Source organism: Eriocheir sinensis, unplaced genomic scaffold (assembly GCF_024679095.1).
Source record: "Eriocheir sinensis breed Jianghai 21 unplaced genomic scaffold, ASM2467909v1 Scaffold7, whole genome shotgun sequence".
NCBI classification, from domain to species: Eukaryota; Metazoa; Arthropoda; class Malacostraca; order Decapoda; family Varunidae; genus Eriocheir; species Eriocheir sinensis.
The window spans coordinates 389,788-414,592 of record NW_026112053.1 but is presented as its reverse complement, the minus strand read 5'-3'; the positions used below and the strand labels follow the sequence as shown (position 1 = coordinate 414,592).

General features: G+C 46.7%; 1 protein-coding gene across 1 annotated transcript in view; it reads right to left on the bottom strand.

Moving 5' to 3' along the window:
- Window positions 1–21,915, bottom strand: part of LOC126993931 (zinc finger protein OZF-like) — a 70,046-nt gene extending 48,131 nt beyond the window's left edge. Inside the window, exon 1 of the mRNA XM_050853104.1 lies at window positions 21,864–21,915. The gene's annotated coding sequence lies outside the window, so the exon portion shown is untranslated. The remainder of the gene's footprint in view (window positions 1–21,863) is intronic.
- Window positions 21,916–24,805: the final 2,890 nt, after the last annotated feature.

The window sequence follows — 24,805 nt, the reverse complement described above, 5'->3', positions numbered from 1 at the left end:
CAAGACACCTCCCATCCCACCAGCCAGGACAAGACACCTCCCCTCCCACCAGTCAGGACAAGACACCTCCCCTCCCACCAGCCAGGACAAGACACCTCCCCTCCCACCAGCCAGGACAAGACACCTCCCCTCCCACCAGCCAGGACAAGACACCTCCCATCCCACCAGCCAGGACATCACTTCATATCACGACTGTACATTCTGGGGGAAAAAAAAAAAAAAAAAAAAAAAAAAAAAAATGAACACAATAACATCAGTAATAATAGAGTAGGACGAGTTAGAATGTCACCAAACTATTTGCAATTAGCAGGAAACTATCATGCACCTACCTCTGCGGCAGTCGTGAGGCAAATGACTGAGCACGGGAGCTGAATGCGCGTCATATAAAGTGTCGCGACAATTAAACGTCAATTAATTGTTTATTTTCAACTCTACACTTTTTCACCTTCAAATTAAAAAATGAATTTCAAATTAAAAAGTTTACTTTCATATTAAAAAATTACCTTCAAATTTTAAAAGTTGACTTTCAAATTTAAAAAAATAATTAAACTGAAAAATAAGTTAATATCATATGAATGTGTGTAGAGAGCTAGTTTTCGAAGCTTGATTTTCAGTTAACAGCATAATTCATATTGATTTATTAAATTGGACAGTTTTTATTTCCCTTAGTAAGTAGTAACTGCCTTGACTACCATGGGATGCATTACAAAGAAAAAAAGGATACAAATATTGATTTGTTTTCTCTGCAAACATGACACCTGACGATAATAAAAGCCTCAAAATCAAATGACTTATTTTAATAACATTTTATTCCCAGGCTTCTGTTTGTTATTTATTATTTTGCATGTAATTTTAAGTAATCCTAATGAATACCGCATGCTGAGGATCTAACCAGCTCTGAAACATGCCATCAGATTTTCATGTTTTTTATTTTTTTATATTGGAATTAATTTAGAACTCTCGTCAGCTCAGTTGGTAGAGCATCGCCTTGACAACCGAAAGGTCGTAGGTTCGACCCCACCTCCTGACACCCGTCATGGGACCCTCCAAGCCTTGCGCAAGGATGCGGTAACCTATGGACAAACACAGGTCACTCCCCACTGTGCTTAAGAAATAAAAGCACTCCACAGTAGGTTTGGCAAGCCTTCCATCCTGGTGTAGCATTATAAACTGTATTTCCAGTGCAGGATTAAAAAAAGATGCTCGCTGGGTCACTGAGAGGGTTGGGTTGTGCTTAGCACCGTTAACTAGGGGCACGAAAGTGTTGCCAATGAGGATATAATGAGAAAATATCCCACAAGCTATGAAAACAGGCTCTACACACATTCACATACTAACTTGTTTTCAGTTTAATTACATTTTTCTTAATTTGTACTTTTTTATTTATTTGTGTCAACTTTTTAAATTTGAAAGTCAAGTATTTTAATTTGCAAGTCAACTTTTCAAATTTGAAAGTCAACTTTTTTAAATTTGAAAGTCAACTTTTTAAATCTGAAGGTCAATTTTTTTCATTTAAAGTTGAAAAGGTGTAGAGTCTGGGTTGATGGGTGGTCTTCAGGACAACATGTGGGTAGTCTTAGGCCACTCGGCGGTGACTGAAAAATCCCAGGTGGTAGCGGCGGATTCGAACCTGCATCATGGACGATGCGCCGAATGCAGGGCTGGCACACTAACCACTCAGCCACTGCCTCCCCATGGATGGAGAAATTGAGTCTTTGAAGCACTGAGAAACACCAAGTTCATTATGCTCCATGCAGAAATGACAGCAAGCATTCCGCAGCGGCCAGCCCTGACCTGTGCAATTCCCCGAACCCGCCACACTGGGCAGCCTTACGTACCTCATGCTGATGCATCGAGGAAGATGACCCGTCAGCAGAACCAGGACATGGCTGCCAACCGCTGCCCTCCACCACCACACACAGCACCTCAGGGGAAGTGGATCTTCATGTGCTGGGCAATATCTGCCTTCATCTTGAAATGCTTCCCACAAACATCACACTTCAACTCTCTCAGGCCAGAGTGTCTGAAGATGTGCACATTGAGATAAGACATAGAACTGAACCTCTTGCCACACTCTTGACATTCATGAGGTCTTTCACCAGTGTGTGTAAGGGTGTGTTTCTTGAGGTTATTCTTATTACTAAACATTTTGCCACACTCACGGCATTCATGAGGTCTTTCACCAGTGTGTGTAAGGGTGTGTTTCTTGAGGTCACTCTTTTGATTGAACTTTTTGCCACACTCTTTGCATTCATGAGGTCTTTCACCAGTGTGTGTAAAGGTGTGTGTGTTGAGGTTACACTTCTGAGTGAACTTTTTGCCACACTCTTTGCATTCATGAGGTCTTTCACCAGTGTGTGTAAAGGTGTGTGTCTTGAGGTCACTCTTCTGAGTGAACTTTTTGCCACACTCTTTGCATTCATGAAGTCTTTCACCAGTGTGTGTAGAGGTGTGTGTCTTGAGGTCACTCTTCTGAGTGAACTTTTTGCCACACTCTTTGCATTCATGAGGTCTTTCACCAGTGTGTATAAGGGTGTGTTTGTTGAGGTCACCCGTAAGCCTGAACTTTTTGCCACACTCACAGCATTCATGAGGTCTTTCATCAGTGTGTGTAAGGGTGTGTCTGTAGAGGTCACCCGTAAGCCTGAACTTTTTGCCACACTTACAGCATTCATGAGGTCTTTCACCAGTGTGTGTAAGGGTGTGTTTGTTGAGGTCACCCTTAAGCCTGAACTTTTTGCCACACTCATGGCATTCATGAGGTCTTTCACCAGTGTGTGTAAGGGTGTGTCTGTTAAGGTCACCCTTAAGCCTGAACTTTTTGCCACACTCATGGCATTCATGAGGTCTTCCTCCAGAGTGTGTGGGTGTACTTGGTGAGGTCACCCTTCCCAGGGAGTCTTTTCCCACACTCTTGGCACTCATGGTTTCCTTCACCAGTGTGTGCAAGGCTGTGTCTAGTGGACCTTTTCTCAGTCTAAAGTCTTCTTGAACACAAACTTTCACTTTCCTTTATGGCTGGAGATGCCAGCAGCAAGGTGGTGGTGGTGGTGGTGGCTCTCCTGATCACCCCTGACCCTCACACCACAGACAGTCTGCTCCTGCTGGTCCCGGCTACTGCCCGGGCTTGCAGCCTTCACTGCAAGTCTGCAACAGAAGTCAGCGGCAGTGAGGACGCAAGGAGCGCTGAGCACAGCACCGCCTCAGACCCTCACTTCTGCACCAGCACCGGCGGGGCTGTTGGGACACAAAGATCACAACTTAACAAAAAAATCCTTCAAAATAAATGCCGTATTTGACAGCTTATAAGACACACACACACCCCAAATTTGGGCAGGCATGTGAAAAAAATATATATAATAAACGGGTTTAAACAACAAGTGTCAAATGAAGATTTTTGGCCTGACACCATTTTTAAAGTCATATGTACTATTCAGATCATTATTAACCCCAATACTGTACACATAAAAGCCTTAATATATGCTGGGACCTACCAGAACAGTCCCTCTTAGACTCAAGAGTACTGCTTTGAGACGTAAACAAACAAGGTGTAGACAGCGACATTGTCAGAGGGGTAACGGGTATAAAGTTTGTACATCATATTTTTTGTATTATCATTCTATATCGTAAATCTAGTTGTTGTAATATTTTAGTACATTTTTAAAACATCAGGAAGTGTGAAGATAATCTTGTTTATTCTCTGTCGTATCTCTAGTTGAAATATTTTGTACACTTTTACAAGACAAGAAAGTGTGTCTTGCGCGTGTTGTCAGGTTTTGTGCACAACCGTCCGCTAGTTTGTTTAGGTACACGCATGGTTAAGTGACTTCATTTAGTTCTCTTCCTGACTGGTGTTACTTTATACAATGGAACCTCACATCTGTCGAATGTACGTATTACTCTGAAACTATAATGCCAAATGCAACATCGCCAGATCTGGGGCAAACTTTAAATGGGGAAACATTACCAAGACTTTTTTCCAGGGGAGTGGAGTCGGAGTCAGAGTAGGTGGAGTTGGCTACTTTAGGTCGGAGTCGGAGTGGGTAAAAATACCCCCGACTCCGACTCCTTAACCCCCAGGATGCCAGCGGCGTTTATTTACGGCGGTGGGTAGGCGCACGCCGTGTGCCAGCAACGTTTATCTACGGCGGCAATTTAGAAAAATCGCCGTGGCCTTATTTTGACTGAGAAGCTTTTCATAATTTGTCAGGACACTTTTCATCATTTACCCCTCCTAGTCACTGATGTTCACCCCCCATCGAGCCTCTAGGGATCCCGAGGGTACAGGTCCTTTTCCTGACCTGACCGCAGTGCAGGGAGGATGCCTTGCTGCGCAAAGCACATTTTGCAAAAGCCCAACTTTGCTCGTGCCCTTGACAAGGCTCCTAGTGACTTCGCGTATAGTGATGCGAGTGACTTTGAGTCTGATAGTGACCTGATAAAGACTGTATATATAGTGATAGTGGTAGCTTGAGTGGTGAGGGAAGTGAGGTGCCGACGCCTTGCCACTCGCATTATGCCCAAGCAAGGAGGGTTTTAGAACCCTCTGCTGCCTCTCAGGCCAAAAGGCGCCTCTTATATGGCGATGGTGATAGACGACCTCCCTGGGGCGAGTAAGTCTACGGGATGTAACACTCCAAATATCGGAAATTTCCGGCGCCTAGAAATCATGGAAATTATAAGAGGTGAGTAGTAAAATGTATCAATTATGTGTCGTCTAATCATTCTGAACACTTTTTAGCAAAAAAAAAAAAAAATCCAAGTTTGCAAAAAATGCTTGGCACCGAGGGGGTTAACGTCATCATTTATCGTGTAATGTAGTTGTGAAGTTTTTTCTTTTACATCATCTAGAATTTGTCTATACAGAGTACGCGTAATTTGGATGTAAATGCTTGTGAGAAAAAGGACCTCAAGAGTCTACCGGCGCTACAGGCAGCATCTAAAAAGAAAAAAATTGCAATAGAGGGGGAGGGACATGGGGGCCAGAGTCGCAACTGTAAAATTTCCCGGAGTCGGAAAATTTTGTCTCTGACCGTAATTTTCCCATATTTCCGTCCTCTTATCCCAAGGACGTTAATCATAACTCCACAAAGCCTCAACACAAGTAAGGGCTGTGTAAAAACTCACCATATGTTCAGTAGTGTTTTATTGGGCAAAAGTGTGGCTCATGGGTTGAAGAATAAATATGAGTGGGTGGCAGCCTCTTCGCCACTGTCCTCGCTCGAGTCTTCTTCGTCATCTTGGATGGCTGGGTTGAACCTTTGTTGGTGGTCATAGTCTATGGACTGCATCACAAATCCATCAAAGTTTAAGTCTGGGTCGTCAATGTCCATGTCGTCCGCCGCTTCTCCACCTCGTACCGCCACGGCGTACAATGGTACCAATCAAAAATGGCCACTGCCAAGCGAGAAGCTGGATGCGCACAGAGCGATTGCTAAATGCGATGCTATCTCGCGAAATGAAGGGCTTTGGAAAGTTTCTAACCCATCACCAGATGCGAGGTTCCACTGCATACAGTAGTGGTAAGTACTGCTGCTATACACGGTCACTTTAGAAAAGAGTTGCTATTGTTGGTGTAGAGGCGATCGCCATCTTGTTTACGTTTGCGGGGAGGTTTGCAGTTTTATTTACTAAGTACCACTGCAGCACTAAGACCTCAGTAGCTTATAAGACGCAGGGTTATTTTCTGGGACATTTTCTTGGAAAAAAAGTGCGTCTTAAGGCCCGTCCACACCAGGAATCTTTGTATGACAAAATTGCATCCCAGACGTTTATCAAATGGTTCCGGAAACCACTGGGATACTTTTGGATACTCTCGGGAAATAATGTTTCCTGTCCACACCTTAGGGTTGTTCTCAGGATGTCGGTGTGTGCGGAGATTGCTACAATGGCCTCTGTGTTTTACTTGTTACTGCACTCACTGGAGAGCAAGAAGAAGACAAGGAAACACATATGGGTGAGATCATTTATTGAAAGTTGAGCATTACAGAATGACTTACGTTTGGATGGAGGTGAGAGCAGGGTTTAATTAATTAATAATTCTCTTTGAATGTCCACCACTGACTGAGGAACTATTGCGGACGGTGGCTCCCAAAATACCACGAATCGATACAAGGCACAGAAAAGCCATTCCAGCTCCCATCAGCCTGCAGCCATAATCTGACAGGCAGAGATCCTTTTATGAGCCTCATTAAAACCTTTGAGATGTCAAAGCTGAGTTTCCATACAAACTTTACTAGTGTGCACAGTCTTGAGAAACAATTGGGAAGCATTTGAGAATAAAATTTTGTTTTCCATCCTGGATGGAAAACATGAGTATCTTTTGTGGGTATGTGCGGGTGTATTTACCTAGTTGTACTTTTACAGAGCCTGGGCTTACGCTCGTATGGCCCCGTCTCCGTATCTGTATTTGTCCAACTTTTCCTTAAAGCTTTGCACATGCCTCGCCGATACTACATCCTCACTTAGTCTGTTCCAAACCTCTATATTTCTTTGAGTGAAGCTATATTTCTTTATGTCTCTCAAGCATCTTCCTTTCCTTAATTTTTTAACTGTGTCCTCTTGTGTTCCTGGTGGTAATTCCTTCTTTTAGTAGTAACTCCTCATTATTTACTTCTTCCATTTTGCCCAATAATTTATAAATTTGTATTAGGTCTCCCCTTTCTCTTCTTTGTTCAGTGTTGGCAGGTCCATTTCCTTTAATCTTTCATCATATGTCAATCCCTCCAGTTCTGGAACCATTTTTGTTGCCATCCTTTGGATTCTTTCTAGTGCTTTATGTGTTTCTTCTCATGGGGAGACCACACCACCTCCGCATATTCCAATTTTGGCCTAATCATAGTTATTAACTTTTTCATCATACCCTTAACCATGTAGTGGAATGCTAATCCTATATTTCTCACCATTCTATACGTATCACCGAATACCCGAGTAACATGACTCTCAGGCTGTTGATTATCTTGTATTGTCCCTCCCAGATCTCTCTCTTCTTGAACTTTCTTTAATATTTCTCCATCTCTCATTTTATATGTCCATTTTGGTCTCCCTTCACTCTTTCCCATTTCCATTACATGACATTTCTTCACACTGAATTCCATCTCCCATTTAATACTCCATTTCCAGATCTTGTTCAGGTCATCTTGCAGAATTTCAGTCTTTACTGTTTCTTATATGTCTCAGCAGTTTTGCATCGTCTGCAAACAGGCTCATATAACTGTTTACCCACTCTGGCACATCGTTGACATATACTAGGAAAAGTACTGGTGCCAATACCGATCCCTGAGGCACTCCACACTCTACAATTCTCCATTCCGATTTCATGTCCTTTACCACTGTTCTCATCTCTCTTCCCTTAAGGTAGCTTTCCATCAAGTTCTTCATTTTCTCTTTTACTCCTCCTTTATTGTCCAGCTTCCACAGCAGTCTTGTATGTGGAACTTTGTCGAACGCCTTCTTCAGGTCCAAGTAAACGCAATCAACCCATCCGTCCCTTTCCTGTATTATGTCTGTCACTCTTGAGTAAAAGCTCAGTAAGTTTGTTACACAAGGGCGCCCTTTTCTGAAGCCATATTGTTTACTTGTGATTATATTATGCTCTTCTAGAAATCTTGTCCATTGTTTCTTTATCAATTTCTCACATATTTTACATACTACACTGGTCAATGATACAGGTCTGTAGTTCAGGGGTTCTTCCTTCTTTCCACTTTTATATATGGGACCACTTCAGCCCTCCGCCACTCCTTTGGCACTTCACCAGTTGTTATTAAGGATTTAACACTTTAGCGCACACCCTCCCATTTGATTTTCTCGTCCAAAACGCACACCTGACTGGCTATTGGCAGGCCTGATTTTGGTACCTTGAGCGCGCGGTATAATTTTTTTTCAAAACTCGCTTATCGAATCTTTTGCTCGGTTCACTTTTATGAAACTACATACATTCCACTGCAAATTGTAAGCTCTTTCATACGGAAAGAAAAATAAACAATGTTTGTTTTATATTTTACCGAGATATTGCGAGTTGAAGTGACGCGAACCGATTTCTGAAATAAAAAAAAAAAAAAACACATTTTCACATAGGAGTAAAAATACAACAAATTGTGTTCTATAACAAAAGAAGCAGACATTTATGAGCTAATTAGCGCAACAAACAGAATTTTGATACACCAATTATAACGGTCATAAATTTGAAAAAAAATTAAAAATTGATTTTTAAAAAAATTCACTTTTTTCCACTGATCTCCATAACTGTTATAGTTTTTTTATGGTTTCATCTTAAAGAACAGATCATTACCTATACAATGGAAGGTTTCGAATTTCTTATATACGTATAGTTGATGAGTTAGGCTTTAAAGAGTAAAGTCTTTGGTAACCCTGCCCCCCGCCACACACTAACCCGTCCGTGACCGCTAGAGAGTCAACTGAAGAGATTTTCACCAGTCACCAGGAACATTTCCCGGCAAGAAGGGTCTATCAGCTTACCTTGAGCCGCCATGCGCTAGCCTGTCTACAGACCAAGTATTACGCGTCAAAGAGAATTACAGAGATTTTGGTGAATTTTTTTTGTATCAGTGACGCGATAGTCGCGTCAATCATAAGCCGTGCTTTTTGACCAGACAATTATACTGACGCGTATTTCGCGTCCACGTGGGCGAAAGTGTTAATGATATTATATACCGGTCCAACCAGCTCATTTCTGCATTCTTTCAATATATAACCTGAGACTCCATCCAGTCCTGCTGCTTTCCTCTCTTCCAGTTCCTCCATCATTTTAAATATCTCCTCTTCATTTACTGTGACTTCTTCCATATGAGCATCTATCTTGTTTTCTTGTGGTTCGTTGAATTTTGATTCTTTTGTAAAAACTTGCTGGAACATTTTGTTTAATAGCTGTCATGTCTTTAGGATCTTCGATGATCACATTCCTGTCACTCAATCTTTCTATTGTTTCCCTTGGTTTGATATTTCCATTTATGAATCTATAAAACAGTTTAGGTTGTTCCTTACACTTTTCTACAATATCCTTTTCATATCCCTTTTCTTCTTCTCTCCTTACTTTCATGTACAGTAATCCCTCGTCTATCGCGGGGGTTAGGTTCCAGAACCCCCGCGATAGGCGAAAATCCGCAAAGTAGCGACCTCTTATTTTTTTTATTATTTATATATATTTTAAGGCTTTATAAACCCTCCCCACGCTCTTACAAACCTTTCCCACACTCCTATTGACCTTTCTCACACTCTTATAAACACTTCCTACGACGTGCTCGGGCTAGCTCTTGGGTTGACCATGTCTGGTGGGATGAGTTACAGTGGTGCAATGAGGGGAGGAGGCGGGGCCGGTGGGGGTACAGTTGAGTTAGTAAATTCTCTCTTGGAGAGAATTGAAGAGTTAGAGAGGACTGTGGAGGCCATGAGGAAGGAAAATCGAGCCCTTCGTTCATCAGGTCCTCAGACAGGCGACGTACATAGTACACCGTCACAAGATGGGGGCTGGCAGGTAGTCAAGAGCCATGGCAACTGCTTAAAGCTGAAGAGGACCAATCCTGCGGGTGTGGAGTGCCGCAACTCCTTCCAGGCTCTCTCTGAGCTGAGGGAGGGAGTGAAGGAGCAGGAGGTGAAGGAGAGGAGGGCAGATGACAAATCCCTGCCCTGAGGTAACATTTTGGTTGTTGGGGATAGCCAGGTCAGGTTGTTAGATAGGGCCTTCTGTGCTAAAGATAGGACACGTAGGACAAGGGTGTGTTTTCCTGGGGCGGGGATTAAGGATGTCAGCGACAGGGTAGAGTCGTGCATGTCAGGCGAGGGAGTCAAACCCATCGTCTGCCTGAGCGTGGGAGGGAACGACATAAGCAGGTTAGGTAGTGAGCAGCTCCTGCGTCGCTACATTGAGGCTATTCGAAGAATTACGACCAAAGGCGGGGTTCCTGTGGTGTGTGGGGTTCTGCCAAGGCGGCGGGTTGGTGCCATTTGGATGTCCAGGGCTATTGCATTAAACTGCAGGTTGGCAGATTATTGCAAAGCCAATGGATGGATATTTGTTGACGCCTGGGACCGTTTCTTTGGCAAGAACCACCTATACCAGGGGGAAGGGGTTCACCTCTCATGGGAGGGGGTACAGATCTTGTCTGATGCCCTTGAACGTGGATTGGGGGCCCTGCAGGGTTTTTTAGGGTAAGTAAGAAGGGGCCCAAGATGGCAATACCAAGTGGGAGCACTAAATATAGTAATAATAATAGCGGCTGCAGGGTAAGGCAAGGGGTAGGTCTAAATGTGTACTATACAAACAGTAGAAGTATTAGGAATAAGATAGATTTATTGAGGGGAAAGGCGTGCGTAGAGAAATTTGATATGATAGCGATCACAGAGTCATGGATAAACACTGCAGACAGACACTTTCTCCCAGAATTAGAGATTGAAGGGTATGTTATTTCAACAGGATCGAATAGGCAGGAAGGGGGGTGGGGTCGCACTCTTCATCAGGGACAATCTTAAGTGTGTCATTAACAACTCAATCAAGGAAGATAGCAATACAGAATCCCTCTGGGTAGAAACAATAGGTAAGAAGGAGAAGCTTGTCATCGGAGTACTTTACAGACCGCCCAACCTTACCAGGGACAGTAGCCAACCCCTTTTACAAGAAATTAGTAGGGCGTCAAGATATAGGAATGTGTGTGTAATTGGGGATTTCAATTATAGGAACATAGAGTGGGATACTTTATCCGGAGACCAAGAGGCACAGGATTTGTTAGATGTGATACAGGATAGTTTCCTTAAGCAGTTAATTAGAACACCAGCGAGGGAAGAAAATATTTTGGATTTGTTGTTAACTAATAGAGAGGACATAATCAGCAACATTGAGGTTGGGGATTCATTAGGTAACAGTGATCATAAGGAAATTAGATTTAATATTAAATGGGAGGATAGAGTCAGCAGTAACAACACATTAATACCTGACTTCAGGAAGGCAGACCACGAGGGGTTAAGAAAGCAGCTGCAGAGGCTTAGGGGGATGAGATCAGAAGTAGGTCAGGACCCAGAGCAGGGAGGGGCGGTAATCTCTGGTGAGGTCACTAGTCAGGTCAGTAGCTTGGAGGGTGAGTACAATAGTCTGGTCAGGGAGATTAAATTAGGACAGAAACAGTTTATACCTCACAGGGAAGTCAGGTCAACAGGTTACCCGAGATGGATGACAGATAGGCTAAAAACTGAAATAGGAAGGAAAAGATGACTATATGTTAGAATCAAAAGGGGGAAACTCACCTAAGGGAGAGTTACAATGACTTAGCTAGAGCAGTAAAGAAAAACATACGTATGGCAAAACGTAATTATAAGATTAGAATTGCCAGGGAAGCAAAGACCAATCCGAAGGGCTTCTTTCAGCTTTATAAGACCAAGGTTAGGGATAAGATAGGGCCGCTTAAGTCAGGAGAATCACTGATTGATAGAGATGAGGAAATGAGCGAGGCGTTAAATAGATATTTCTTAACTGTATTTACCAAAGAAAGATTAGATGATATACCTCAGGGAGAACAGATCTACAGGGGAGAAGAGGTAGAAGAATTAACCGACATCAACATAAGTAGGGAGCTCGTGATTAGACAGATAGATAGACTTAAAGTCACTAAGGCGCCAGGGCCAGATGAACTTTTCCCCAGGGTAATAAAGGAATGCGAAAATGAAATAAGTGGGCAGTTAACAGAAGTATTTAGGAAGTCACTAGACACAGGGGTGGTGCCTGTTTCATGGAGGCAGGCACACGTTATTCCAATATTTAAGAAGGGAGACAAATCTTCTATGGAGAACTATAGGCCGATTAGTTTGACGTCAGTTATAGGTAAAATGATTGAGTCAATAATAGCTGATAGTATTAGGGACCATATAGACCGACATAGTTTAATTCACGACTCACAGCATGGGTTTACTAAAGGAAAGTCATGCCTCACTAATCTTATATCCTTTTACAATAGAGTTTACGAGGCAGCTGACAATGATGAGAGCGATGATGTGGTTTATCTTGATTTTAGTAAGGCCATCGATAAGGTACCTCACCAGAGACTGTTAAATAAAGTCAGGGCTCATGGGATAAGAGGGAAGGTATCTGATTGGATTAAGGCGTGGATTAGCGACAGGAAACAGAGGGTTACCATTAACGGTAAAAAATCCGAATGGGGTAATGTTACCAGTGGGGTTCCTCAAGGTTCAGTTTTAGGCTATGTCATCAATGACATAGACAATGGGATAACTAGTGACATAGGTAAATTTGCAGATGACACCAAAATAGGACGCACTATAAGGACAGGGGAGGATGCTAGAGCACTGCAGGAGGATCTCAACAAACTGTCAGCTTGGTCAGATAAATGGCAGATGAATTTTAACATCACCAAGTGTAGCGTACTTAGTGTAGGAACACGCAGCCCATTACACGGGTATAGTTTAGACTCCACAGCGATAGGCAGGTCTGAGTGTGAAAGGGATTTGGGAGTGTTAGTGAACTCTGACCTAAAACTAAGGAAGCAATGTATTAGTGCGAGGAATAGGGCTAACAGGGTATTAAGCTTTATTAACAGGACGGTAACCAACAGGAGTGCAGAGGTCATCCTCAGACTCTATTTAGCGTAAGTTAGGCCACACTTAGATTATGCTGTCCAGTTTTGGTGCCCACACTACAGAATGGACATCAACTTGCTAGAATCAGTTCAGAGGAGGATGACCAAGATGATTCAGGGGCTGAGGAACCTCCCATATCAAAATAGGCTGAAACATATAAACTTACATTCACTAGGGAGACGAAGAGTGCGGGGAGATCTGATAAAAGTATTCAAATGGGTCAAGGGTTACAACAAAGGCGATATAAGTAAAGTACTGAGAATTAGCCAACAGGATAGAACTCGCATTAATGGATTTAAATTAGAAAAGTATAGATTTAGGAGAGATATAGGCAAGCATTGGTTTAGTAATAGGGTGGTGGGGGAATGGAATAGATTCAGCAATCACATAGTTAGTGCAGCGACGATAGCTTGTTTTAAGAGTAGACTGGATAGCTACATGGACGAGGACGACAGGTGGCAGTGAGGTGTGGGTGCAGTAAGGTGACGGGGTACTGGATGCGTGCCTAGTACCGCCGGTATAACGAGGATCAAGACTCTACCTGTAACCCCTGTAACTACACCTCACGCACCGTGAGTAGTGGGGGGGATTCTGGAGCTGCCCTGTGTAGGCCACCCGGCCTCTTGCAGTTTCCCTATGTTCTTATGTTCTTATTACGGCGCAGTCCCAATAAATGATACTACGTATAATTTTTGTTTCGACTTTCGAAATTTGCTTCGTAAATACGAACTTCGCGCAAGAATTAGTTTGGAGGGGCGGAAGATTACTCAGAGAAAGGACAATATGAGCGTAGCTCACTTTTTTTATGTCACAATTAGGTAAATACATGGAAGGGGAAAGGGAGGAGAGGGACAGAATGAGTCATGAAAAAACTACCGATAGAGGATGTAAGAAGGGAGAACAAGGAAAAGTAGTGGAGGAAACAGGTAGAGATAAAGAGGATGAAAACAAGAAGGGTGTGGGGAGGGAGGGACAGTAGGGAGAGTCATGTCAGGTCCAGAGGGAGAGTCAGGTGAGGTCCTGAGGGATAGTCAGGTCAGGACTTCAGTCAGGACATGACAGGACTCTCACTTCCGCCCCTCTCTCCCCACACCCTTTATATTTCATTTCACCTTCTGTGTGTGTGTGTGTGTGTGTGTGTGTGTGTGTGTGTGTTTGCGTGTGTGTGTGTTCATATAATCTAATGGGGAAGGAGAAAGGGAGGAAGAGTGGTAGAGTGAGAGATAAGACTACAGATAAGAGGGTGTGAGACAGGAGGAAACAAGGGAAGTGAGTGGAGGGAATGGGACGGGAAAAGAAGAGAGGTAGCCAGGATCAGGTAAAGGTGAGGAAAGAGAGGGAGAGAAAAGGTGCGAGTGGGAGGGAAAAAGATTAAAAGAGAGAGGTAGGGAGGGTCAGGTAAAGGTGAGGAAAGAGGGGGAGAGAAAGGGTGTGAGTGGGAGGGAAAGAGATTAAAAGAGAAAGGTAGGGAGGGTCAGGTAAATATGAGAAAAGAGGGGGAGAGAAAGGGTGTGAGTGGGAGGGAAAGAGCTTAAAAGAGAGGTAGGGAGGGTCAGGTAAAGGTGAGGAAAGAGGGGGAGAGAAAGGGTGTGAGTGGGAGGGAAAGAGATTAAAAGAGAAAAACTGGGAGGGAGGTGAAAGGAAAAGAAGAAAGAAATGAGAAGGAAGGAGAAAAATATGGGTACGGAGAGGGAGAAGAAAAAAAGGAAGTGGAGAGGAGTGAACCAGGGAAAAGACTAACGGCGCAATAGCCCGTGACGGAAAAATAAAAAGAAATAGGTAGGTGACGTAGGTGCTTATTTAGGTGTGTTCCTACTTACGTTGATTTATATCGTTTTCATTTTTAAGGCTAGAAAATTATTATTTTACCGCAAAATCCCGCGATATAGCGAAATCTCCGCGATACAGCGAGACCGCGATAAGTGAACCGCGATATGGCGAGGGGTTACTGTATTCATTCCTAGCCACCTTATAATCTTCTTTATTCGTTTGGTTTTTATTTCTTTTCAATCTTTTCCACGCTTTGTCTCTTTTTTTCTTTTGCCTTAGCACATTTTGCATTAAACCAGTCCTTTTTTCCTTTTTCTTTGGGTTTGTATTCTGGTACCAATTTCATAACTCCTGATTTATACACCTCCATGAAAATATCATACTTTTCTTGCACTTCACTTGTTCTCTTTAACTCTTCCCAGTCCAGCTCTCCATAGTATTTCCTGAGGTTTTCCATTTCTGCCTTCCTATAGGTTAAGGGAACGTCGCACCCCAATACACGTAGAATTATGGCAAATGGGTGATTTTCTGTGAAACACACGAAGAGCATCTATATACTACTCCCAACACTGTTACAATGTTTTACAGCTGTATTTGCTATATAAATATATTTTTAGAATAAAATAGATAAAATATTGGCAACATCTGGCAACCCCATACGCATGCATAACACTTGTTTACAATGTAATACGGGTAAATATATTGATATTTTTTTATTTAATTGGATAAAATAATGTTGCTGGAGGTTTTTGGCATCTTTTCGATGAGGCTATAGCCTCCCTTCCCATTGTTTCAGGCCTCAGTGACACACAAACAGAGAGGTGGGTTATACTTTTATTCTGGTCTCCTTATACTTCATCATTTACCTTGCTTTTCTATATCATGGGTGGTGTCAAGAAAGGCAAGAAGGCACTACGTAAAAGTGCAGAGAAGGCCCGTGCTGCTCTGAAGACTTTATGACTATAACGCAGGTTACAGAGTTGGAAATATTCAGCCACTGCTTGGATTACCAACTACATGTATAGGATAAGTTGCCCTCGAAAGAGAAGATATAAAACGGGAGAGTAAGGGAGGGCAAAAAGAACGCAAGAGAGTGAAGGGAGACTCAAAAGAATATGCAGCTAGAGAGTTTTAACTTTAAATGGACGGCCTTTTAATGCCGGCGAACTTTAAATGTTCATTTACTGAAAACTTACTTTTTCATACTTTGCCGCAACATAACTCTGCTTAGAATTAACGGATTTTAATGATTCCTTTTGCACTTTAAAGTATATTTTGAGGTCTTTTATTTTCCAAAAGCAAATAAAAGGAACATTCATTTATAATATTTTTATCAATTTTTTTCAATAATTTTAAGTCATTTAAATATGTACTTCACATGTAAAAATTCGCAATAAATTGTAAATGTAAATCACATTAAAACTACTCTGGAATTATTGATTTTAGATGTCTAATCTTTCATTTGAAATGTAGAAAAAAGGGTTTGATCAGGCCAATACAGAGAAATGATAAATTACATGTTGTTTTAAATCATCAACACTATTCCCAGTATCCTCACTACGTACTATATATACCGAAAGTAGAACTTGGCAAATAACAGCTTGTGGTAAGGGGTAAGTATGTACAACACAACGAGAAAAAAAAGAAATCTAATGTCACCACACCTATAAGGTCAGCCGACGTACCCTTAACCTGTTTCTTATATATGATTCATCCCCTTCACTTCATTCCTCCTCTGTTTCCATCTCTATTATCATGTGGTAACTCTTGCCCAGGAGTCCATACCTTAATTCATTTGTCAAGTGCATTCCCTTTGTTAACACCAGGTCCAGTCTCGCCGGTTCGTCTCCACTTCTATATCTTGTGTTTTCCTTCACCCACTGCGTCATCAAGTTTTCCGTCATCAATCTAAAAAACCTTTCCCCCCATGCCGTTTCACTACCTCCACTTTCAGACATCTCACAATTTACCTCCTCACAATTAAAGTCACCAACTAGTGGGACTCTTTTTTTTTTTTTTTTTTTTTTTTTTTTTGCCCTGAGTATTCTACTTAAACTCTGGATGATATCTTCAATCATGGTCTCATATTCTTCTTTACTCCATGAGTTAGTTTTGGTGGAACATAAGTTGCTATAATCGTCATCCTTTCCATGTTTTTATTCTCCAGATTTACACTCACTATTTCCGCCTTTCCTTCTCCATGTACTACTGATTTTACTAATGACTCCTTTCTCGTCATTATCATCACTCCTCCTCCACCTTTGCCTTTTCTATCTCTCATCCATACATTGTAGTTATTATCAAACACTATTTAGATGACCTCCTTCAGTTTGGTTTCTGTTAAGGGTTAATAGTCTCTTGTGAGGTACCTTATCGAAAGATTTACTAATGTCAAGATAAACTACATCATAACTCTCATCGTTGTCAGCTGCCTTGTATACTTTATTGTAAAATGATAAGAGATTACAAAGGCACGACTTTCCTTTAGTAAACCCATGCTGTGAGTCATGAATTAAAATCTGTCTGTCAATATGGTCCCTAATATTATCTGCTATTATTGACCCAAGCATTTTACCTATAACTGACGTCAAACTAATCGGCCTATTGCTTTGCATAGAAGATTTGTCTTCCTTCTTATAGATTGGAATAACGTGTGCCTGCCTCCATGAAACAGGCACCACCCCTGTGTTTAGCGACTTCCTAAAAACTTCTGTTAGCTGCCCACTGATTTCAGAATTACATTTTTTTAATAATAAAAAATAGTCATGAAGTGTGTGGGAACTAGCGTGGTTGCAGGTGGCTAGGCCCACAGGCAGGGCATGAAGTAAGGTATGATTCAATATGAAATTGCGGTGGTTATTTTAGGGCTAAATGTACGGCTTGGCATTACGGTTCGATATCCTTCCTCACGTATAAACGGTACCATTCAAAAGTACGATTATTCTTTTTGTACTTATTTCATACAATTTCCATACCCACTCAATTTAGTAGGGGGAAAAAGGACGAGGTCAAGTCACCTCACCTCAGTTTAGGGGAAGGTCAATGAGTTGCATCTCTGGGCACACTGACGCTGGGCTGTGACTTCATCAGCTGGGCGAGGTTCTCAGCCCAGGCTCTCCAGGCTCTGGACCTGGGCCTGGGAATGTCCCCTCAGACCAATGGGCTGAGTGAGGTGGCGTGGATGCCGCGCACCACCCACGATTACTGGCATCCAAAGGCAGCACACCATCCACAGTGGAAATAGGCTACCATCAGGGTATATGTTCAGAGAGTTACCCATCTCAATGTGGTACTTCTCACCCTAACCATGGGTTAGATCTCATTATTCTATGCATTTTGAACCCCATAAATATGCATCTCAAACTGATAGAAACGCTGCTACCGATTTTTAAAAAGTTAGTGAGTTTCTTGCAGGCCGCGGTGTTGTGGGCCCCGGGCGTGGGAGGGATAACATGACATCCACACGCGTTGACATTTCACGGGTAACTGACTTTGTATTTAACTTTTTTCTATTATTGAAAATAAGAAATAATTACGGCTACCACTGTTTACGAGCGCTGTACTTGACTGCTCTGGCAACGGCCGCGGCAGCGGTGCAGCCGGTGTTGTGAGAAATACCTTCTCGCAAAAATGTCGGTAATATTTTATAAGAAGTCCGCCTCCCCCTTCGCCACTCCATCCCCCCTACCCCCCAAGACAAGCCTGGGGAACCGTGGGGAACCGGGATTTGGGGGGGGAAGCCAAAATCACTGAAAAATGGGCTTCCAAAATTTCCCAAGAAAAATCCCTAAATGAAGGAAAATTCCCTAGTCTCGAAAGTAAGGAAAGTACTAACTTAATAACCTAACAGCCCCCCTCCAAATCAAGGGGGGCTGTGCCCCCCCTGGCCCCCCCCTGTAGGGAATTGTCCTTAATTTAGGGATTTTTCTAGGGAAATTTTGGAAGTGGGGGGGGTCCAGGGGGGGCTGCGTCCCCCCTTGGAAAGGAGGGTGGTCGAGGGGGGCGAAGCCCCCTCGTTAGCAGATCGTAAAGTTCGGTTGGAGTAGTTTAAATATGCTCCCCACCGAAAAAAAAACCAACGATATTCCGGCGCATCATGCATGTGGGGGGGTCCAAGGGGGCGAGGGGGGCTGTTAGGTTATAAAGTTGGGACTTTCCTTACTTTCGAGACAAGGGAATTTTCCTTCATTGAGGGATTTTTCTAGGGAAATTTTGGAAGCCCATTTTTCAGTGATTATGGTTTCCCCCCCCCAAACCCCGGTTCCCCACAGTTCCCCAGGGTTGTCTTGGGGATTAGGGGGGGCTGGAGTGGCGAAAGGGGGAGGCGGACTTCTTATAAAGTATTACCGAAATGTTTTATATACATGTGGGTGGGGTCCAGGGAGGGCTGCGCCTCCCCTGGTTAGAATGGGGGTCGAGGGGGGTGAACATCCCCATTTAACCAGGTCGTAAAGTTAGGTTGGGGTAGTTTAAATATGCTCCCCCACCCTAAACCCTATGTGAGCTATTTTGCAACTGCAGCGGCAGCAACGTCGCCGCAGCCGCCACCAAAGGAGGCTACGCTTTTGTGATGAAATTGCAATGTCATTTTTTTGTAGTTTCCGAAAAAAACTATCTCCAAATGAAAAAGCACAATATTTTGCCCAGTGTATGAAATTTTGAGATGGGCAACTCTCTGAACATTTAGCACAGTCAGCAGGTCTGAGCGCCAGTGATCCCGAGGTGAACCACATGATCAGGGACGCAACACTCCGCGGGCAGGGAAGGGCAAGCCATACTGCTGCCCGGGCACATTATTGGTACATCAGTAAAGGAAACATTAACGGCTGGGAGGTGCACCATAAGCGCCAACTTGTACTGAAGGTCAAGGGTGTGCTGCAGGGCTCCTGTGTCCACGCAGGGCTGCTGGAGCCACACCTCACCCCCGTCACACCTCACACCCCCACCGCAGCCCGGTCACACCTCACACCCCGCCACAGCCCGGCCACACCTCACACCCCCGCCACAGCCCGGCCACACCTCACACCCCCGCCACAGCCCAGCCACACCTCACACCCCACCACAGCCCAGCCACACCTCACCCCCCCGCCACAGCATGGCCACACCTCACCCCCCCACCACAGTCCGGCCACACCTCACCCCCCCGCCACAGCCCGGCCACACCTCAACCCCCCGCCACAGCCAGGCCACACCTCAAACCCCCGCCACAGCCTGGCACACCTCACCCCCCACAGCCAGGCCACACCTCACCCCCCCGCCACAGCCCGGCCACACCTCACCCCCCCGCCACAGTCCGGCCACACCTCACACCCCCGCCACAGCCCGGCCACACCTCACCCCCCGCCACAGCCCGGCCACACCTCACCCCCCCGCCAGCCCGGCCACACCTCACACCCCGCCACAGTCCGGCCACACCTCACCCCCGCCACAGCCCGCCACACCCCCGCCACAGCCCGCCACACCTCACCCCTGCCACAGCCCGCCACACCTCACCCCCGCCAGCCCGGCCACACCTCACACCCCGCCACAGTCCGCCACACCTCACACCCCGCCACAGTCCGGCCACACCTCACACCCCCGCCACAGCCCGGCCACACTTCACCCCCCGCCACAGCCCGCCACCTCACCCCCGCCAGCCCGCCACACCTCACACCCCGCCACAGCCCGGCCACACTTCACCCGCCACAGTCCGCCACACCTCACCCCGCCACAGCCCGCCACACTTCACCCCGCCACAGCCCGGCCACACCTCACACCCCGCCACAGCCCGCCACACTTCACCCGCCACAGTCCGCCACACTTCACCCCCACCACAGCCCGCCACACTTCACCCCCGCCACAGCCCGGCCACACCTCACCCCCCACAGCCCGGCCACACTCACCCCCCGCCACAGCCCGGCCACACCTCACCCCCGCCACAGCCCCACACCTCACCCCCGCCACAGCCCGGCCACACTTCACCCCCCCGCCACAGTCCGGCCACACATCACCCCCGCCACAGCCGGCCACACTTCACCCCCGCCACAGCCCGCCACACCTCACCCCGCCACAGCCCGGCCACACTCACCCCCGCCAGCCCGGCCACACCTCACACCCCGCCACAGTCCGCCACACCTCACACCCCGCCACAGTCCGGCCACACCTCACACCCCCGCCACAGCCCGGCCACACCTCAACCCCCCGCCACAGCCAGGCCACACCTCAAACCCCCGCCAGCCCGGCCACACCTCACCCCGCCACAGCCCGCCACACTTCACCCCCGCCACAGTCCGCCACACCTCACACCCCGCCACAGCCCGCCACACTTCACCCCCCCGCCACAGCCCGGCCACACTTCACCCGCCACAGTCCGCCACACCTCACACCCCCGCCACAGTCCGGCCACACATCACCCCCCAGCCACAGTCCGCCACACTTCACCCGCCACAGTCCGCCACACTCACACCCCGCCACAGTCCGCCACACTTCACCCCGCCACAGTCCGGCCACACGTCACCCCCCCGCCACAGTCCGGCCACACCTCACACCCCGCCACAGCCCGGCCACACTTCACCCCCCCGCCCCAGTCCGGCCACACCGCACACCCCGCCACAGCCCGCCACACTTCACCCCCCCGCCCCAGTCCGGCCACACCTCACACCCCCGCCCCAGTCCGGCCACACCTCACACCCGCCACAGTCCGCCACACTCACACCCCGCCACAGCCCGGCCACACTTCACCGCCACAGTCCGGCCACACGTCACACCCCCGCCACAGTCCGGCCACACCTCACACCCCCGCCACAGTCCGGCCACACCTCACACCCGCCACAGTCCGCCACACCTCACACCCCGCCACAGCCCGCCACACTTCACCCCCCCGCCACAGTCCGGCCACACCTCACACCCCCGCCAGCCCAGCCCCACCTCACACCCCGCCACAGCCCGCCACACCTCACACCCCGCCAGCCCAGCCACACCTCACCCACTGCCACGCTTCACACTCCGCCACAGCCCGCCACACCACACCCCCGCCAGCCCAGCCACACCTCACCCACCGCCACACCTCACACCCCCGCCACAGTCCGGCCACACTTCACCCACCGCCACAACCCGGCCACAGCCCGGCCACACCACCCCCTGCCACAACCCGGCCACACATCACCCCCGCCCCGCCACAGCCCGGCCACACATCACCCCGCCCCGCCACAGCCCGGCCACACATCACCCCCGCCCCGCCACAGCCCGGCCACACCTCACCCCCGCCCCGCCACAGCCCGGCCACACCACCCCCGCCCCGCCACAGCCCGGCCACACCACCCCCGCCCCGCCACAGCCCGGCCACACATCACCCCGCCCCGCCACAGCCCGGCCACACATCACCCCCGCCCCGCCACAGCCCGGCCACACCTCACCCCCGCCCCGCCACAGCCCGGCCACACCTCACCCCGCCCCGCCACAGCCCGGCCACCTCACCCCCCGCCACAGCCCACTTCCTCCCTGCCTCTTACCGTCACCGCTCCTGCTAAGAAGTAATAACACAGCGTCCCTCTCTGCCTCTGCTGATGCTGACGCTGATGCTTGGGGTGAGTGTGGTGGACGCTGCTGTCTTTGCAACGGCACCGCAAAGTTATAAATCTCTCTTTCCCTGTTTATCTATCTTTCTATCTATGTATCTATCTTACTCATGCTCTCTTTTCCTCCTTCTCTTCCTCTTCCGATTCCTCTTACACTCTTCTTTTTTCTCTTTTATTCTTTCTTTTTATTCTCTCTCTCTCTCTCTCTCTCTCTCTCTCTCTCTCTCTCTCTCTCTCTCTCTCTCTCTCTCTCTCTCTCTCTCTCTCTCTCTCTCTCTCTCTCTCTCTCTCTCTCTCTCTCTCTCTCTCTCTCTCTCTCCGTCAGGTATTAATCGAGGGTTGTGTCCCGTCACCTGGGCTCTGTTCCCTTCTCCTGTAATTCCTTAATTCCCCTCCTGTCTCTCTCCGGCATATGACCACAGATGTTGCGCCGACTAAACCAAACTTTCCAACTTTTCTCTCTCTCTCTCTCTCTCTCTCTCTCTCTCTCTCTCTCTCTCTCTCTCTCTCTCTCTCTCTCTCTCTCTCTCATACAGTTCCTCCCCGTATGTTATGTATGGCAGCTATAGTCTGTTCACTTAAGCCAGATCGCCTAGGTAGGTTGGTAAGCTTGTAGTTGATTGGCTGCTCCGCTCTCCCGCCAACACTCATGTCGGACCACATCTTGCATGCTCGAGTGAGACATGTTTCTTTATTATATGCCATAGCTCAACTCATATACGAGCTAGCCAGTTTTGGTTGACACCATCAGACTCAGCAGTGACTGGAGAATCAAGATGTAGCTATTGTAAAAACTCGACAAAACAAAAATGAAAATGGTATTACGATGAGTTGAACCGTGAAGATGTTAAAAAATGTTTATAACATGTTTTAATTATGCTCACTGTTTTCAACAGTTGTTCATTGACTGCAGAAATATATTATTACATGACGTAGGAAAATTTATCGTGAACACGATAGTGTGATCAGAATGTAGTTAAAGCTCTACGTATTGAAAACACAGAGTTATTTATAGCAACATTTCACTCGCCCCAACCATCACGGCGTCGAGACACCCTGTATGATGATGTTAAAAAAATGAGTGTCGCGCGTCATGATGGTTGGGGCGAGTGACATGTTGCTATAAACAACCCTGTGTTTTCAATATGTGGAGCTTCATCTGCATTCTGATCACACTATCGTGTTCATGAGAGATTTTCCTACGTCATGTAATAATATATTTCTGCAGTCAATGAACAACTGTTGAAAATAGTGAGCATAATTAAAACATGTTATAAACATTTTTTTAACATCTTCACGGTTCAACTCATCGTAATACCATTTTCTTTTTTGTTTTGTCGAGTTTTTACAATACATCTTGATTCTACAGTCACTGCTGAGTCTGATGGTGTCAACCAAAACTGGCTAGCTCGTATATGAGGTGAGCTATGGCATATAATAAAGAAACATGTCTCACTCGAGCATGCAAGATGTGGTCCGACATGAGTGTTGGTGGGAGAGCGGAGCAGCCAATCAGCGAGTGGAACGCCAGCACTCCTCGGGCGAGCAGCCGGGTTGCCCTGCTACGGAGGCGAGGTGGACCCGTGGGGTATTCCTCGCTAAGGGCCACCCCTCCGTGGTCAGGTCGACCAGTCGGCTGCTCGCACGAGTACCGCTACGGGTGTCTGCTGGGCGCCTGCCCAGAGAGCCCGTGCCTCCGTCGCTGCTCGCCGGCTTTTACCCGTGGCTGTGGCGGCGGCGGAGGCTTCCCTACACCCGCCGCACGCCAGCGGCGGGTTCCCCCCTGCGACGGGCCGTCGCATAGAGAAAGGCCCGTTCCCCCTTTTTAGGGGGTAAATCTTAAAAGAAGAAGAAGCCAATCAGCTGCAAGATTACCAACCTGCCTAGGCGATCTGGCTTAAGTGAACAGACTATAGTAGTGAGCTTTTCCCTCCCCCCTTTAGCATGACAGTATTCCCTTCAACTGTAAATCTCTTCTTATTGGTGCTTTTTACAGACCGCCTTCTACCAATACAGACTATTTACACAACCTTCACATTTCTCTTTCACGCATACAGGCAGACAAACACATCTGGATCACGGGTGATTTCAACCTCCCTGACACTGACTGGACTGCTATTTCCCCTCTTGACCCTCCCGATGCTGACGCCCCCAACCCTATTACATATTCCCCACACAAACAGACGCCAACTACACGACACTTTCATTGATATCCACGGTGGCCCTTATTTTGACCTCAGCACACACACTTGACCTTTTTCTCACCAACAACATTCTTATCATAACAAACACTCAGGTTGTTCCAGGACTTATTAGTAACTAAACTAACATAAACTAGTAGGAGTAGGTAGGAAGACACCTACTGAACGGGCGTGAGCTACTCCCGGTGAGGATATATGGGAAGCGAGGAGGGTGCTGAAGCCCTTCAAAGACCCTTCCCATGTCCTCACTAACCGTTTCCCTTTTGTCTCATCAACACCAGAGAGCAGATCAGCATGCTCTCTAAAGACAGTTCCCCTCTCTTTCTACACCACACTACATTCACAAAACACACACACCTATTCCCAAAATTCAAAATTCAACATGGCGAAAAAAATAACTGCCTCGGAGTCCCCGCCTGGGGGGAGACCATAAGTTCCCCCAGGGAGGACTCCCCTTCTGGCTGCCGACTTGAGAGGTGTCCTGATAACTCCTCGAACCTTCTCCTTATCAATTTCTGCAACATTCGCGGTCTCCGTTCTAATTTTTATTCTGTGGAACACCATCTCTCCTCTAAACCTCACCTTCTCTTCCTCACCGAAACACAGGTTTCTGAGGCTACTGACAGGTGACAGCAACCTCTACTCTGTCCCCTCCTACTATCTCTATCCTAAATT